The sequence below is a fragment of the Artibeus jamaicensis genome, unplaced genomic scaffold, assembly GCF_021234435.1.
Source record: "Artibeus jamaicensis isolate MK-2021 breed Jamaican fruit bat unplaced genomic scaffold, CSHL_Jam_final scaffold_916, whole genome shotgun sequence".
NCBI lineage: Eukaryota > Metazoa > Chordata > Mammalia > Chiroptera > Phyllostomidae > Artibeus > Artibeus jamaicensis.
The window spans coordinates 2,584,008-2,600,577 of NW_026522059.1; the positions used below are offsets into that span (position 1 = coordinate 2,584,008).

General features: G+C 59.7%; 1 protein-coding gene across 1 annotated transcript in view; it reads left to right on the forward strand.

Moving 5' to 3' along the window:
• The window catches only part of COL22A1 (collagen type XXII alpha 1 chain), a 166,270-nt gene that overhangs the window by 17,445 nt on the left and 132,255 nt on the right, over positions 1–16,570 (forward strand). The window lies entirely within an intron of this gene.

Consider the following 16,570-nt stretch of genomic DNA (forward strand, 5'->3'; position numbering starts at 1 on the left):
ACCCCAGGGTGCTGACCTCTGGTGGGGTCATCCTGAGGGCAGCCCCGCCCTAGGACGGGGAGATTGAAGTGGGTTCTCCCAGTGGGTTCTGCCTCTGTGTCTTCATTAGAGTGACACGTCCACCTTGGAAGTCACCCACTACCGGGCCAGTGCTGGGTGACTTCCCATCCTGGTCCAGCAGGTGGGGGCTGGGCCCAGTCTCAGCTTCCCTCCCTGACTTCTTCCCTGGACTGAGGCCCTTGGGTGGGAGAAGCCCAGAGGGTCCTGTCTCACAGGGGTGGTGGAGGAGGGGCTGGCGGTGGACGCCGCTGGGTGTGACTCCGGGTCGCAGGGACGGGCCTGGCTCCCAGCCCGGTGGCGCCTGAGGCTGGAGGCCTGCGGTTTCTTGACCACTCTGTGACTCCTTTCCACATGTCCGCTCGCCTAAGCTCCAAACACTCACAAACACTCCCTGGGATCTGCTTGCGTGTGCCCTTGTGCTGGCCGGGGCCTGTGCTGAAAGATAAGACACAGGCCCCGCCCGCAGGGTGGTCACAGTCGGACGGTTCAGGAGAAGCGGCACAGGAAGTGCGGAGCTGCTGGGAGCAGTCCTCACTGAGGGGCCGCGTGGAGCAGCAGCAGGGTTGCCAGCTGAGACGGGGCGGGGGCGGGTGGGGGGTGGGTAGCTGGAGCCCTGTGGGCGTGGGCAGGGCCCTGCCTGCAGGGAGCAGGAGGACACCCCTGGACACTCCTGCTTTCTCTCTCCTCCTCTCTGGATGCTGGTGCCCTCCACTGGCCTGACCCCGTGAGACAGCGGCCCACAGAGGGCCTGGCAGTCAAAGTCCCTGGGCTCAGAGCAGGGTGGCGGCAGGGAGCAGGGACATCACAGGGAGCAAAGCGGGGCTGCTCACACGAGACAGCTCTGGGCGCATCTCAGGGCTGTGTGAGCCTGGGACAGGGGACCGTGACCAGCAGCGTGGATTCAGTCCCACAGGAGCGTGGGCCCTACACGCTGGCACTGCAGCCCGGGAGCGGAGACCGGGGCCCCATGTGGGGCCCGAAGCACAGGAGCCTGTGTAGCGTTTGGGAGTTGAGTTGGATAGCACCCCACTTCCTCGAGGAAAGGGGTGTGATCCGTGCAGGAAGACTGGGGGCGGGGGCAGAGCCAACAGAGGGGGAAACGGACTGGAGCCCGCCCGGCCCGGCCCGGCCCGGCGGTGCCCACTATCCTCTCGTTAGAGAAGCTCACGCTTCGCCCCAGCCGCCTTCTCCCACCGCCTGGAGAGACGTGAGATTTAAGTCATGCTCCGCTGTTGGGGGGATCCGTTTGGTAAATAGAGCTGTCAGCTGACAAGGGCCCACTCCATTCTGGTGACAGAGGAAGCAGAATCGGGTCACCGTCACTTCAGTTAGAAACAAAGCACAACGAAATAAAACAGCCGACCGTAACACACTGAAACGCACATAGTAGGACGGAATGAGGAGGTGTCACGAAACCCCAAACAACCAGGATCCCGTGGTGCGTGGCAGAGACCTGCGGGTGACTTCGCAGCCCGAACAGCAGCTCCTCTCAGTGGGGCTTCCTGTGCTTTATCTGCCCTGGGCCTGTCTTCCGCTCAAGAGTAGAAGCTCCTCCAGGGCCCAGTCTGCGCCTCGTGGTGCCCCAGGGCCTGGGACGGAGCTGGGTGCGCAGGAGCAACTGCCGCCATGTTGTTTAAAGGAAGTGAGGGGCAGGGGCCTGGCGACCAGGTCTGCACCTGCTGTCGTCCTTGCGCGGAAGGAGGTGCGCCACGAGCCCCCGCCCCCCTGGGGGCAGAGAGGAGTGGTCAGTGAGTCTGGAATCCTAGCCGAGGATAACGGAAATTTTTAACCCATGCATGTTTTGGTGAGCAAGTGCATGGTTAGGTTTTGAGGGTCAGTGAAGGTCCGGGAGAGGCGGGTGGCGTGGGAGACACCGCCCTGCCTCCCAGGCCGGGGCGAACACAGCGGCGGAGGGCCCGGCTGACTCCTCTGGGGGCGACTAGAACTGAGGGCCAGCCGTTCTCGGGGCGCCAAACCCAGACAGCACTTTGCGTGGCATCGCGTGGCACTCTGCCCCAGCCCCGGTTGTCGGCACTGGGGCTCCCACGCGGGGAAACCAGTGCTGGGACCTGCGCTGCCAACACTCATGGCCCCTGACCATTTGGGGCCGGTCCAGGCTGAGAAGTGCCCGGGGAAATAAATGCACTAAATTTTGTAGATTTAATAGAAAAAAGAGAGTAAAGCCTCTCAAATATTTTTATATTGGTTATGTATTTACATGATGATTTTTGGAAATTTAGGGTTAAATGCCATATATTCATAACATTAATCTCACCTGATTCTTTTTGCTTTTTTTTAAACATGGCTACTAGGAAATCTAACATTTCACTTCACATAGGAGGGTCCTCCTCCTCCTTGGCCTCTCCCCCCTCTCTCTATGGCACAGACACCGGCACGTGAACTGAGGCCCCGTTGCCTCCAGAGCCCACGCCCTCCACCCGCTTGGCTATGGAAGGGAGGAAGGGCAGCTCTGAGGGACAGCAGGCTCCTGGGCTGCGCCCCAGGGTGAAGCTCGTTCCCAGGACAGGGCCCAGGGAGTGAGGGGCTGGCATCTGCGGTAAGTGCAGTGGCCCCAGCCCCCGGGTGCCCGGGTTGGGCTGTGAGCAGCGGCCCCTCCAGCCTGGAAGCCCATCTGAGAGTGACCCTGTGGGCAGAGGACGGGATGGGGCTGGGGCTGGGCAGGACCTCCTGGGGTGGCTACTACAGGAGCCTGTCTTTGTGCACATGCCCTGGGTCCCCCGTGGACTGGACCTCAGGACCTCATGGTACCTCCTGTCCTCATGGTACACTCTGCTGAGGGCTTCATTCAAATTCAGTCTGAGCTGCAAATGGCCTGGCAGTTCTGCTCCCTGATTTTTTCTAACACCTTCCTTCATCGCCCTGTGCCTCAGCGGTCATTAGAGTCCACCTGCATTGGAGTTGGCTGTGATCATCAGGGAGTGAGCGATCAGTGAGGTGATTACCGTCGGTCCCCCGAGGTAGCCCCCAGGGTGGGGACCAGCCTGGGCATTCCCCGGTCTGTCTGCCTCAGGTCCTGCTGAACTGCCTACCAGTGAGTTCTGGTATCTAGGGAGCATCTTCATCCACCGAGTCACTCACTGGTCCCTGAACGTCGTCCAGGGGTTCCTATTCTGCCCTTGTCGGTGATGAGGCACAGGGGCCTAACTGGCCTGTCCAGGGTCCCAGGGCACCAGGCGTCCAGCCCTCATTCAGTTCAGAATCCACTGCCTGGGTGTGAGTCCTTCCCAGTGGCCCGTCTGTAACCCTGGCTGAAATCTAGGCTGGGAACCGGCCAGTGCCTCCCACAGGTGCTCCTGATACTTGAAGGGATCATTATCCCCGTGTTATAAAGAAAAAAACATCCGCAAACTTGGGAGTAGAATAACATCAGCAATAGCAACTAGCAGCCGATGTTATTAGACATGGATTTCTGGTGTCACGTGCCTGGGTCCTCTCCCAGCGCCCCCCCTGCGGTCTGCTGTGGGGCTTGGCCGGCTGTCCCCCTGACCTGGGGCTCACCCGGGGAAGCGGCTCAGGGTCACGGCATCAAGTCCTGCCTCTCTGTGGCCTGACAAGGTCCCCAGGGGACACAGTCTCAGCGTGGTTTCCTGCAGCGTGTGGGGCGGCTGCTGCAGATGGGCCCAGCCCCAGGACGCTGGCTGTAATTAAGAGCTTTCTCCGCCCCGGGCTCTGTCGTGGCCGCAGAGCAACTTTATATAGCTTATCGGCTTGCCATCACAGCCTGTGGAATGCCCACCGCTGCTGCGAGAGCTGCCACCTACTCCTATTTCGGTCACTGCAGGGGTCCTGTCTCCCCCTCCCACGGACAAAGGACACCTTCCTGGGTCCTGTCTTTTAGCTCTTGGACAACTGGGCTGAGACGTGAGTGTGGATTACGGCCAAGGAGGGGCCCCTCCCACGCTTCCGGCACCTTGTCTCGCGACGCGTGGTTGCCCTCTGGGGCCATCTTGTCGGTGTGGTCGTGACCAGCTGTGTCGCCGTTCTGGCGAGAGCTGTGGCCACCGGATATTACACGTACTATCCTGGCACGGGGAGAGGCAGATGGACGGACAGGACGTGGAGGTTAATGTGTTGTTCTCCTAGAGTTCGCACTGGGAAACTGGGGGTGTCTGCACCCCAGCCTCAGCCTTGGCTCCCTGTGGGGGGCTCTTCCCCTCCTCACAGACCCTGCTGGAAGGTCCCGGGCTTGGCCGCCGTCTTCCTCAGACAGCAGCGGAGCCCACCTCAGCGCCCGGCACTCCTCTGTCCCCCCCCGGAAGGCCCAGCGGTCACTCGCAAGGGCCAGCTGTCAGCAGGTCCGGATGGCACATCCAGCCCAGGAACTTCTCTGGGCCCCGAGTCCCTGTAAGTCAGACTATTGTGGTCATCAGAGAGAGCACAGCCCGGCTGTGTCTTTGTCCCCATCGCCAGTGGACACACTGTGTCCTTCCTGACCACACTCCTGCCTCCGTCCTCATGTCCCTGGGCCTGGTCCTGAGTAAACTCAGAACACACACACACACACCACACCAAATACACGTGCACACACCACACACATCCGGGAACATGTGTGTGCCCAAGAGGTGCCCCACCCAGCAGGAGCCCTGGGTGGGTCCAGGCCCGGAGGATTTGGTGACAACACCAGCTGTGGCCTTGGAGCCGCCACGTGGCTGTCTGTGGCTTGGCCCCTGGGACTGTGCCGGCCTCAAGAGGCAGTTCAGACCAGGGCCCCACCCTGTTCCTGCAGGTCACTGGGAGTTCCTCCTGGCAAAGCCTGTCTCGGTCGAGGTCACCCTAGAAATAGTCATTGGGCTAATTAATTCTGATGACGTGTTGAGAAATTTTATTATAAAAGTGACCAAAACTGACGAAACACTAAAAACCACCCAAATTATTTTTAATTTGTTTACACCGCAGATGGTTCTGGTCAGCCAGGCCCAAGCCGGAGCTGACCCCGGGGAGCACTTTGGTGCGTGTCTCGGCCTGGCCCCCGTCTGTGCCAAGACTCCGTGACCCATACGTCAGAACCCCAAGGGCCTGCCTGTCGTTCTGTGGGGCCAGGGAAGGTGGCCTCCCTCACTCTCTCTGACGAGCATGTCCCACTCAACTGTGGGAGCAGGTGCCCTTGTTTGCTCAGTCCTCCCAGTGACGCTCTGTCGCTTCGCTGCTGGACGCTGCCAGGCTGGCACTCCGGCTCACGGAGGTCTGGCCGTGTGTTTCACACGGTGGCTTCAGTTCTGAGTCGGTAAAGGGACATCGTGTAGTGGCCACCGCAAATTGGTACTTGCAAAATGTATATATATATACACACACACACAGTCAATCTTGTATAAATGGATGCCTCTGTAATTAAATACACGGAGGAGTTCCGCATGTCTGTGTGCTTCTCACGTCCTGATGGAACCTGTCTTACACTCGCGGGGCAAGTGGCAGGCAGCGGTGACATCACATTCAGGGGCTTTCCAAGAAATGTGGCTGATTAATGACGCGTTTCCAACACAGCCTCGCACGGCCTGGAAGGCCACGGGAATGTGGCCATGAGAGCGGCGGTGTGTTCTAGGAGACTCATCTGACTGGGACACGTGTCAGTCTCTGCCCTCTTAGAGACTCTGGCTTCCCTGAGTGCGCCAGCACCCAAACACACGCGCACACACACACACAGTTACACTCACACAGACAGATGCATACATGCTCAAGCACACAGGGGCACACACCACTCACAGACACACTCGGATGCATGCACGTCCACACACATGCACGTCCACACGCATGCACACGTGCACTTAGGATCCGAGACTGGGGTGCTCAGACCCCTGCCTTTAGCCCCTCACCCTGGAGCAGCCTGCACCCAGCTGCTACTTAAAAAATGCAGCTTCATAAAAATCAGTGCATTTCGAGTATCCGCCTGTGCTCATGAAAGCCCTGCATGCGTTTTCTGGACACCTGACCCGCCGGTTCGGCTGCTGCTGTAACAGACGCATGGGCAGAGAGTTTCGTTTGTTGGTTTTTAACAACGCAGATTCTTATTTACGTTTGTAAACAAGCAGGTGTGAGAGGGAGTGGGCAAGGGCGATTCTGTGTGAACAGTGCCCCGGGGCTGCCCTGAGGGAGCCTGGTGGGCAGGAGGCAGTGCTCCCTGGCAGGGAAGGTTCTGGAAGCCCTCAGCGTCTGCTCAGCAGGTGCGTCTTCTGCAGCCACCTTGTGCTTCAGGGGCCCGATTCCCACCTTGTGCTCAGGTCGGGTGGCTGGCGAGGTGCTCACGGGCCAGAGCAGGGCTGTGAGCGAGATCCGGGGCTGTGAGTGAGACTGGGGGCTGCACGAAGCCACCCCCCCTCCATGCCTCTCAGCTTGCCTGAGCCGAGCACGCAGGGCCAGACCCTGCTCCACACTTGGGCAGCCCTGACCCGTGAGAGGCCTGGGCAGGAGGACAAGAGGGGCCTGCCTGCTCCCGGCTCTGTGTTTATGGGTGAAGATTAGAAGGCGCCCCAGAGAGGATGCTCGTTCCCCTAACCTGGGAGACAGGCCTGTGCTTGGAACCCTTGGGCCCGTCACACGGCACGCAGGGACACACTGCCCAGAGAGCCACGCCCCGGCCCCAGCCCCGAGCCACAGCCTCACCTGCTTCTTTTTACACCTCCTGTTCCACTGGTCTTGCACCGTGGGGGCCTCAGGGACACGTGAGGACACCCTGGGACCGAGTTACAAGACTAAGCTCCATCCGAGACCCCAGCCAGCTGCCCTCCTAGCCAGCAAGGAGGACGGGCGGGCTAGCATGCTGGGCTGCAGAGGGCTCTGCTTCGCTTCCTTCCACCCTAACCCCTGGGCCCCAGCCCTTTACACCCCGGTTCACAGCCTGGAGCGTGAGGCTGACAGGCCTGGGTTTGAAGTCCTGTCTTTGCCACTGATCATCTCTTGTTCTTTGAACTCTGTGCGCAGTTTCCTCGTCTGTAAAATGGGTGGGCCAGTGCCACCGCCCCTGTGAAGGTCAAGTGCATGAAGGTATGAAAAGAGATTCGGGGGGACAGGGGCCCAGGACGAGGTGTGGTGGAGGAGGGAGGTTCCCACGGGGCCACATCTGGAGAAAGAACAGGGGGTACAGGCCGAAGGGGAGGGATTCAGAGCTCATTCCTGGGCACACTGGAGAGTGACACTTCCGAGTGGGGGGACTGAGGGGACAGTGGGTGGCAGGAGAAAGTGTGTCCTTGTTCTGAACTCAGTGTGTTTTAAGTGGTTTCGAGGCCATGCGTGTAGAAAATTCAAAGAGGGCACTGGAGACTCAGAGAAGTAGGGTGGGATGAGGACGAGGCTGCGAAGCACCCGGTTTTAGGAGACGCTCAGTCTCGGGGGTCCTGCAACATCACGGTGGGCACTGGCAGTGAGGGCTCTTAGATGAGATGCCCCGGACCCTTGGTGGCCTCCCCTGGCCCCGCTGCAGGGGAGACATAAATGGGCGGAACCACACAACTGGGCGGAAGCAGCTGGGAGACCAAGTCAGGATGCAGCGAGCTGGAGCGTGGGGTGGGAGCAGGGGCTAGAAGTCAGGAGATGTGGGTAGAGGCTTGAACTGATAACCCAGCCCACGGTTATGCCCTCCCGAGGACACCCAGGTTGGAGAGAGTGGGCAGCTGGTTCACTAGAAGGAGGAGGGGGAGCCATCTGCAGCTGAAGGGGTGACCTGCCCCCCGCAATTCACTCCCCAGGTGTGGGGGCCAGTTGGTGCCGGGAGCCAGGCCGCAGGCAGGAAGTCCCCGGCCACAGAGGGCACAGTGCTGGTGGCCGCTCCCTCCTCATACCCAGCCCAGGCTGTCCCCTTGGGCTGCAGATCCTCGGAGAAGGTGGCAGACGGCAGTTCTCAGGAGCAGGCCAGGTGATGTTGATGCTCTGCACAGAGGTGACCCTCCTGGGCATGGCCCCCTCCTGCGTGCGCACCCTCCCCGTCCCCCAGCCCTCAGGCCTTCTCCAGTTCTGGCCCTGCCTTTGCCAGCTGCACTGGTCTGGGGAAGGAGGAGGGGCTCAGCTGTTCCTCATTCACATCTGGCTGTGATTCCCAGCAACCCCACCAGAGTCCCCGCAGGAATGCGGCCCCGGGGCCAATCCAGGGACGCACCTCCACTCACCCTCGGGCATGGGGCTGGCGAGGTCGCCCTCTGCCCAGTGCCTGGGGCCCAGCTGTCTGCTTCTACAGGGCATTAGAGGGCTAAGCCCGACCCCTGCCCTCTCTTGGGGGCTCTGGCCATCCTGTCCCCTGGGCCTGCCTTTGTCACTGGTCGTATTCTGGGGACATGACCCTGAGCCAGGACACAGATAGGGCTTCTCCCAGAAATGGAGAGCATGTGGCCGACTTGAAAAAGTAAATAGCGCCATATCTGGTTTGTCCATCGCCCTGAGAGCCACAGACTCGCCGGGAAGGAGGCAGGAAGGACCCTGAGGGGGGAATTTGGGGCTTTTTCAGTCATTCCGCTGTGTTTCCGAGACTGAGGGGAGATGGTTTGGCTGGGCTGTGGCGTGACTTAGGGTCAGCACTGCCCCAGAACCTGGGCCTCCTTCACTACGTTTCTTACCTTCTCTCCCTACCTTGGCTCCGGAGTGTGTCCCCACCCGAGGGCCAGAGTGGGCGCCTCGTCAGCTGCGCCCCCCTCCGGACTCCCAGGATGCACTACACTTCACCACTGCATGGTCACTGAATCCATGTGGGACAGGGGAGGTTCTGTCCCTACCTGTCGGTTGGCTCCTCAGTCCTCTCTGCTAGGACCCTGCCCCTCACGCTGAAGTCCCTGGGGTGCCCCCACCCTGCCGATGCTCTGGAGCTCAGGGTTTGTGGGTGGGTGTAAGCGTGGGTTCTGCCGCAGAGCTGGGCCCGCCGGCCTCCCAGGGGCTTGGAAACACAGGTGTGGTGGGGCAGGTAGAGCGCACAGTCCACCTGGGTGCCCCCGGGGTGGAGCACACAGTGCAGAGACCGTGGGGGCGGAGCTTAGAGGGCTGTTTGTTCCCACTGAGCTTCTGGGATCCCCACCCAGGGCCTGCCCTTGGGTCAGAGGGTTGGCGCCGGGGACAGAAGGCCAAGATGTTGGGGGGGGGCGAAGGTCAGCATAGGAGACACGTGCCCTCGCCCCAGAGCCGGCGTGCCTGTGAAACTCACCCACCGAAGAGGAGGAGTGCACAGCACGACCCCTCAGCGGGCGGCCCTTGTTGGCCCTGCCACCGGGACCTTTGCGGCGCAGGGTGGAGGCTGTGGGCCACAGCCCAGATGTGGACGAGAACCTGGGACGGCCCTGTGGGGCCGGTCAGGCTTCGTCCTGACCCTGCGGCCTGACTGTACACTGTCAGAATATGAATTCCACCAAGAAGTGCCTTTCTCAGGTGCTCCCTCCCAGCCCAGCTCAGCCACCAGCCTTTCCCGTAACACTCCTGTGCCGCCTGCCAGACTTTAGTGTGCGCTGGGGGGGCCGTGGGGGGCTGAGCACGTCAGCCAGACCTGGGTGTGAGTCCTACCCCTGACACTTCCGGCCAGAGGGATCATGGACGGGCCACCCAGCCTCTCTGAGCCTCGACGGCCATACCCCAGTGCTCATCGGCTTCAGAACTTGTCAACCTGGCACCTGTTGCATTTTGATGAGAAAAAACCGTTCAGCACCGGGCACTTGCTCGGGACTCATTGCACTTGCTAGAACTTGTATGAGTCCTGACGCTGCCCCACGAGAGAAAATGCCCCGTCGTCCCGTATCCCCCAGTTTCAGCACGTCTCCCGAGCTCCGACACATTGGCGACAAGTACCGAGGTGCCACCGTACTGTTCATCTGTAACTGGGAACGGTGCAGCCCCCAGGGAGCCTGCTGCGAGAATTAAATGGAATCCCCTGGAATGCCGGCTTCAGGAGGGCAGGACTTCCGCCCTTCCCCTCCCTGGTGGCCTTTTTAGCATCCGGTCTACAGTCCTGTCCCAGCAGAGGGCGGACGCTCAGGACGCACTGTGTCCTGCACCTCCACTCCCTAGTGAGGCCAGCAGCCTAAAGCCGGCACCTTCCCTGCAGAACACGAGTGTCCAATGGTCCTGAGGGGCCTGACCTCCATCCTGTGCACCCCTGGCCTCCGATGCCACACTCGGGTCCCCTGCCCATCCCATGTCATGTGGCAGTCCCACAGGTTCTGCTCATCAGAGGGGTTCTGGGGGGTCCCCACAACCCTTGTGCTACAGATGGACCATTAACCCCACCCCGGCCTTTCCTCTCCCCCTCGGCCATCCACCCGGCATGCACCAGGATTGGACATCGGGGCACCGCTGGACGGGAGGTGGGAGATACTGGGTCAGACCATCCTGGGCCTGAGCTCTGGATCTGGGCATGTGGGTTCTGTCACTTGGGGACCAGTCACTGATCTTGTGAGCCTCTGTTCTCTCTCCTGAAAACCTCACTTGGGGTTGGAGTTGCGTAATGGTATGCGAACGTGCTCAGTGCCCGAGAGTCAGTCACAGGTCTTGCCTTTTCCTCCCCCTCTGAGCTCCCTCCTCCTCATGCTGAAGTTTGGATGTCTTTCCAGCCGGGCTGAGTCCCCTGGAACAATGGGCTTGTTGGTTTCAGGAAGAGCAGGCGGCGGCCAGCGCACAAAGCTGCTCGTGGAGCCCCAACCTGGAAATAGAGTAATTAGCATCTTTCTAATTTTCTTGGTGAAAATAATTTAAAAAATCCCTGGAGAGGAAGACGTTCTTGTGGAAAAGGGACACGCTTTGGGAGCGGCGGGAGCAGGTGTGTTTCCCTGGAGAAGCCTCATGAATCACTGCTAGAGGCACCGTGGATGGGTGATCACGCCTCAAGTGGGGCGGCAGGGAACGAGGAGGCGGCCCCGGCAGCCGCTGGCCCTCAGGCCCCTCCACTCGGGCTGCCACCCCAACGCCCGAGCCCCCGGGATCTGCGCACCAGCGTCCCACTGCTTGGTGCCTGCTGCCCTATTCTGGTGGCGTGTGTGCAGGGCTCACACACCATGTGACCTCCATGTGACCTCGGGACCCCTCTCCTTCCTGTCCTGCCTCACCAGCCTCCCCTCCGTTGCCTTTCCTCTTCATCTCCTCCATGCTTTGATGCCGGAGGCCTGGGACCTAGTTGGAGACGCCTCTCCCTCTCTCTGTGTTTCTGAACAATCTGCTCCGCTCCCAGGGCTGTAACCACTGTCTGTGCTCCAGCTGCTTTCCAGGCAGCGGCTGAGTCTCTGCTGCAGGCGGTCGGTCCTGCAGTCTCTGGTGACACCTACTGGTGCCTGATCCGTGGACACTCCCCTGGCGGGAAAGGAGGTCCGAGGGACCCCGGAGGACCACTGCCTTCTACCTGGCGTGCCCTCTCCTGGTCACCCTGAATTCCAGAGCCGGACCCAGCGTCTCCCGGTCTGTCCCTCTCCCCACTCATTCCCCCGGAGCTTGCGTCCCAGCCGCCAGGGCAAACCAGCCCCTCCCTCCCCCAGCACCCGGTGCTGGCCGGGTGGGAACTGCTGCCTGTGTGCTCTTCCCCTGGCTCTTCACATCCCTGTTAGCTCTCGGTTCCAGTGTTGCTCAGCCCAGAGGTTTGCCCAGACCAGCATACCTGACCTGCACCCTGACCTGCACCCTGACCCCTGACCCCGTGGCCCCGTCACATCGCCCTTGATTTCACCCACTGCACTGACCCCGTGACAACCAGCTTGTGGCTCTCTCTTCGTCTCTGTCTTTGGCACGTGGGCACCGAGAGGGCAGGCCCCCTCTCCTGTGTGTTTGCTTGTTGGTTCCTCACGCCAGGACGCAGGGGCCAGCACTTGGCAAGCGTGTGCTGGCTGAATGAATGAAGGAGCGTGTGTTAGATGCCAGTGTCTGATCGGCGACTTCCCCCCCGCTGTGCCATCTGATCTCCAGGATGACCTTGGATGGGAATTAAACCCCCACGGACTTTTACACCCGTTTCCGGCCTGGGTGCGCAGACGCAGGAGGAGAAGCTGACGTGGTCTAGGTGAGGTCTGCAGCCCCAGACCTGGGACACGGCGCCCCCCATGGGCCAGCCGCAGCCTCCCTTCGCCCCAGGGAGCAGGCCCGTGCTGGGGCTTGGAGAGGGGCGATGGCCCTCGTCACTGCGTCCTTTGCCTCTGGAGGCTTCAAACGAATCAGCACACTTTCCAACCCACACCTGTGCCCACACACCTTCTGCGTGCCAGCTCCTCCTGGGACAGAGGACGTGTGGCTCTGCTCCCGTGGACCCGGGGCTCCCGGCTGTTGGCAGGTCCAGGGGGTGTTTCTTTCTGGCAGTGCTCTGTCGCTTCCCACCACTGGCTTTGATGAGAGAGAATGGGACTTGTTTTGGGTCGGTGCCGGCGGAGGGCAGGCTGGTGTGGTTGCGGTGTGCCTGTCCTGGGTTCCCAGTCCCCGCTGCATGTGAGTGGGCACAAGCGGCCCAGGCTCAGAACGCACCTGAATTCTATGCACTGGGAGCGAGCAAGCCCCTTCTACAAGTTGGGGCTTGGAAGAGCCAGAGAGGCTCCTCAGGAGGCAGCAGGGTTTGGAGACAGACACACTTCAGGCCCCGATGGGCTGGATGACCTTGGGAAGGTGATCTTGGAGAGGTTGCCTGGGGTAGTGGTCAAGAGCCTCTGCCAGAGCCAGCAGGCTGACTGTGCCATCTCCTAGTCTGTGGCCTTGGGCAATCCGTTTTCTAACTTTTCTGAGCCTTTCTTTCCCCTTCTGTAACCAGGAGCACCTATCCGATGAGGCTGTAGTGAGGGTTTGATTCAATGTGGTAATGTATTCAACACCTGGTGCACAGCAAGCGTGTCCATCTCCTGGTCGCAGTGGTGACTTTGTCCCCCAGTAGGGCAGACACGGTCCCGAACAGTGTCTGGACCTGTGGCACTCGGTCCCCGGAGCGAGCCGTGAGGGTGCGGTCATTACTCACAGTGTCCCGGCGGCCTGGCTCAGAGTCTGCCTGCTGTACAAAGCTGGGATGTGTGGACGATCTCCCCGCTGGCCCGGGGAGCCGGCAGCTGTCTGACTCACCTCCCCCCTCCGCCTCCTCCCTGCCCACTCGGGATGTCAGCACCTCGCCTGTGGTTAGCTGTCCTCAGCAGCGGCTGCTGGGCGGTGATAGATGGGCAGCGATTGCTTCCTCTCCCTGCTTACCCGCCCGTTGGGCTCCGCTCCCGCTTCCTCTGGTCCTGCCAAGCTCTTAGACGGGGGCCCCCATGTCTACCCCTAGATTCTAGGGGCTGGGAAATGTGGTTTAAATTCAGACACTCCCGTCTCATGTGCTTCTTAGCCTCAGTTTTTATATCTGTGTAATGGGAACAAATTGACCTCCTTGGATGGTCATTGTGGGTAACGTCCCGATCGGGGTGGTAGCCACACAGTAGGGGCTCCGTAGTTGCCAGAACCCTCTTCTTCCAACTGGAGATACCCTTGGCCGAGAGCCCGGGGACGGCATGGTTGCGTGTTCTCCAGGCAGAACCACGGGTGTGTCCGTGCAAAGCAGAGGGACACCAGAGACCATCCTGTGCCACCGTCCTCCCGGGATGCGTGGACACGCTCTCCTCTTTGCCATTTGGTGAACCAAGGACAAGCTGAAGTGTTTTTCAAGAGAAACTTCAGTGAATTCCTGGGCTGTCCCCTGGGGCAGCAGCTCGGACCAACCGGAGTCTGGCCTCTGTGGAAGGCTTCTGGTGAAACAGAACCCGTCCTGGGGGAAGAGAGGCCGTATTTCTGTCCGGAAGTCTGGGATGTTCTACTCACCCAAAGACCGAGGGGAAGGCGGACATCGGTGGGCGGTGCTACACGAACTCCGAGAGCAGGGTCTTTGTACTCAGCCACGTCCTTGTTAGTCCTTCCCAGCGTTCTCATGCTTATGCAGAGGAAAATCAATCAACTGGGCAGGAACTAACTGCAAACACTTTCTGATTCCTGAGAACTTACCCGTCCTTCACTCCAGAGCTGCTGCTTCTGTTGATCCCCTGTGATTACCTGACGCATCCATATTTATTGGGGTAGTGAAGGTAATACCATCTGTCAGTAGCTCTGTCCCCAGAAAAATAACGGGCCTGTTCTCACCACCCTCATCAATTATCCTCGGGCGTGGGAAGGAGAAGCTGGCCGTCAAATCCTTCAGCCTGGCTCATCCACGCAGCTCAGGAACGAAATGCCTGCAAGTCTGGAGTACACTCAGGCACAAGCAGAGAAAAACTAACTACAGTGGCTTGGGCAAGCAGAAGCTCACTTTTTCTGTGCTTTACACCTTGGCCAGAGGTTGGAGTCCTTCTTGCCTCAATTCTTCTAGATAGCTGCCTCCTCCCCGACCAGACAACATTTGAAGGAGGTTAAAGGGAAAATAAACTTGCCAAAACCATCTACCTATCTATCCTCTTACATTGGGAAAAGCAAACGCTTCTTAAGAGACCACCCTTCTCCCAATCAAAGCAAACTTCTCTTATTGGTTTCTTTGTTCAGAACTGGGTCACATGTCCATCCTTAGCTGCAAGGGAGGCTGGAAAGATGGGGCCAGAGTAATCATAATTGGCTTAGACCAACCAACCACGGCTTTTCTCCTTGGGCAGGAAACTCTGCCATTCTGAGAAAAAGTGACATTCTGAGCAAAAGTGACATTCTTTTAGCCAGGAAGGCATGGGGAAATGCTGTTAGATTGACGACAAAAGGTGTCTGCCACCCTGCCACAGCAGGAGTCCAGGAGTTGGTGAGCTCTCTCACTGGCTCATCGACGTCATGATCAGCCTGTGCCGAGAAGGCTGTCCAGTCCCCTGCTCAGCATTTGCTTCTCAGTTCAGGTGCCCCCGGTCATTTTTCTTCTGCATGAACTCAAGACCTATTCATGCGTGGAGCGTGAGGGCAGCGCCGATGTAGCGTTGGACTGAGACCCGGCCAGGTCTACAGACTCCCACTCACCAGGCAGGCAGACAGGGCGACAGTGCCTTCAGAGTGGCACCTCAGCTCCAGGACACGGGGTGGGAAGAGGGCCTCCTCCCCCGGGGTGCAGTGACCTCTTGGTCACCAGAGGAGGCCCTGGTGGGGGCTCGAGGCTGAGGAGACTCTCAGAGGTTTCTAAGGACGAGCCCATGGAGCGAGGAGACACGAGGGTGTCCTGCAACTCTGACACTTTCTTGTGTTTACGGTTCCAAGTCTGCCACCACGGTTAGGCCACCAGTGCCCTGAAGGCAGGGACTGTGACTGACCGGTAATCCCTTTTGTGTGTCCCCAGAACTAACTAGCTCAGTGCCCGCAACATCACTGGAGCTCTATGAATATTTTACTTCGAATAAATGTGCTAATGCAGAAATAAACAGATCATTATCCAGACACGGGAATATCTTGGCCAAAGGACATACTTACAGGCTGAGAGGGACTTCGGATGCTAACCTATCTCCCCGCCCAGCAGGTGACCCTGGGGCCCCTGCAGCCCTGGGGAGCTGGCTGGATGGGGTATTTTGGGAGCCATTTGTCCTGACTTAACTAAGTCAGCTATAAATTGCCCCTTAAACCTCTGTGAGCCTTAGTGATGTCCCCACAAGGGGGTTGGAAGCTGGTGTGGGCGAGCTCTGACATCTCTGAGAAGAGTCCCCACCTTTTCTGGGCCCAGGGTCTTCAAACTGTCCTTGCTCGCTGGGCTCGGGGACCGGGCGGCTCCCCTGGGACATTTGCAGAGACAAGCTCAGAGGCTCTGCCTGCTCATAATCAAGGCTAGAACCTCTGAGTCAACTCATTTTAAGTGACGCACCATCCCAGCCAGTCACCCTGGCCGGCTGCCAAAGTTACAGTGATCGATGGCCACCCCGCAGCTGCCGCTGTCCTGGGTGCCGCCATCTAAATACTGCGCGGTGGCTGCCTCCCCTGCAGCGTCTGGTCCTGGGCAGGCGGCTTGGTGCTGGCTCCAAAATAGCCTCTTCCATGGGGCTTGTCAGACCTCCCGGTGCCTTTGAGGATAAACACCGAAAATAGCTCCTCTCAAATCAGGAAGGATCGCACCCAATTGCCCTCACTGCTGATGGGAGAAGGGGCCCTGCACCTTCCCCGAACTTGAATGTTTACACCCCAGATTATCACAAGAGGTCATGGGAGCTGGTGAGAGGGTGACGTGCCTACTGCTGTGTGGCTATGACACAAGGTGTGTGACCAAGTGGCTTCGTGGGCGGGAGGGCCCACCCCAGGTTGCCTCAGGTGTTGGGATGGGCCTCCTCTCCTGTCCCAGTCCGGCTGTGGGCGTGGCCTTGCCCAGCGCTCCCAGCAGCCCTGGGGCCCGAGTGCTGTGGGCTTTGGAGAGCTGCCCGTACTCCAGATGCTCTCCGCAGACCGGGGTGCAGACCGGGGTGAGGAGGACTCGCAGGGAGGCCGCACCGGGCCCAGGACCCCCACGTTCAAAGCTGGTGCTTGTTCTGGGGTGTTTGGGGCACTAAGAGAGTCCTCTCTCCTTCCAACTTTTTCCTTTCAAGTGGAGAATCACGAGGACAGTCGGGTGGATGTTCACGTCAGATCCTATGATGAAGGAAGTGTTCTTTACCGC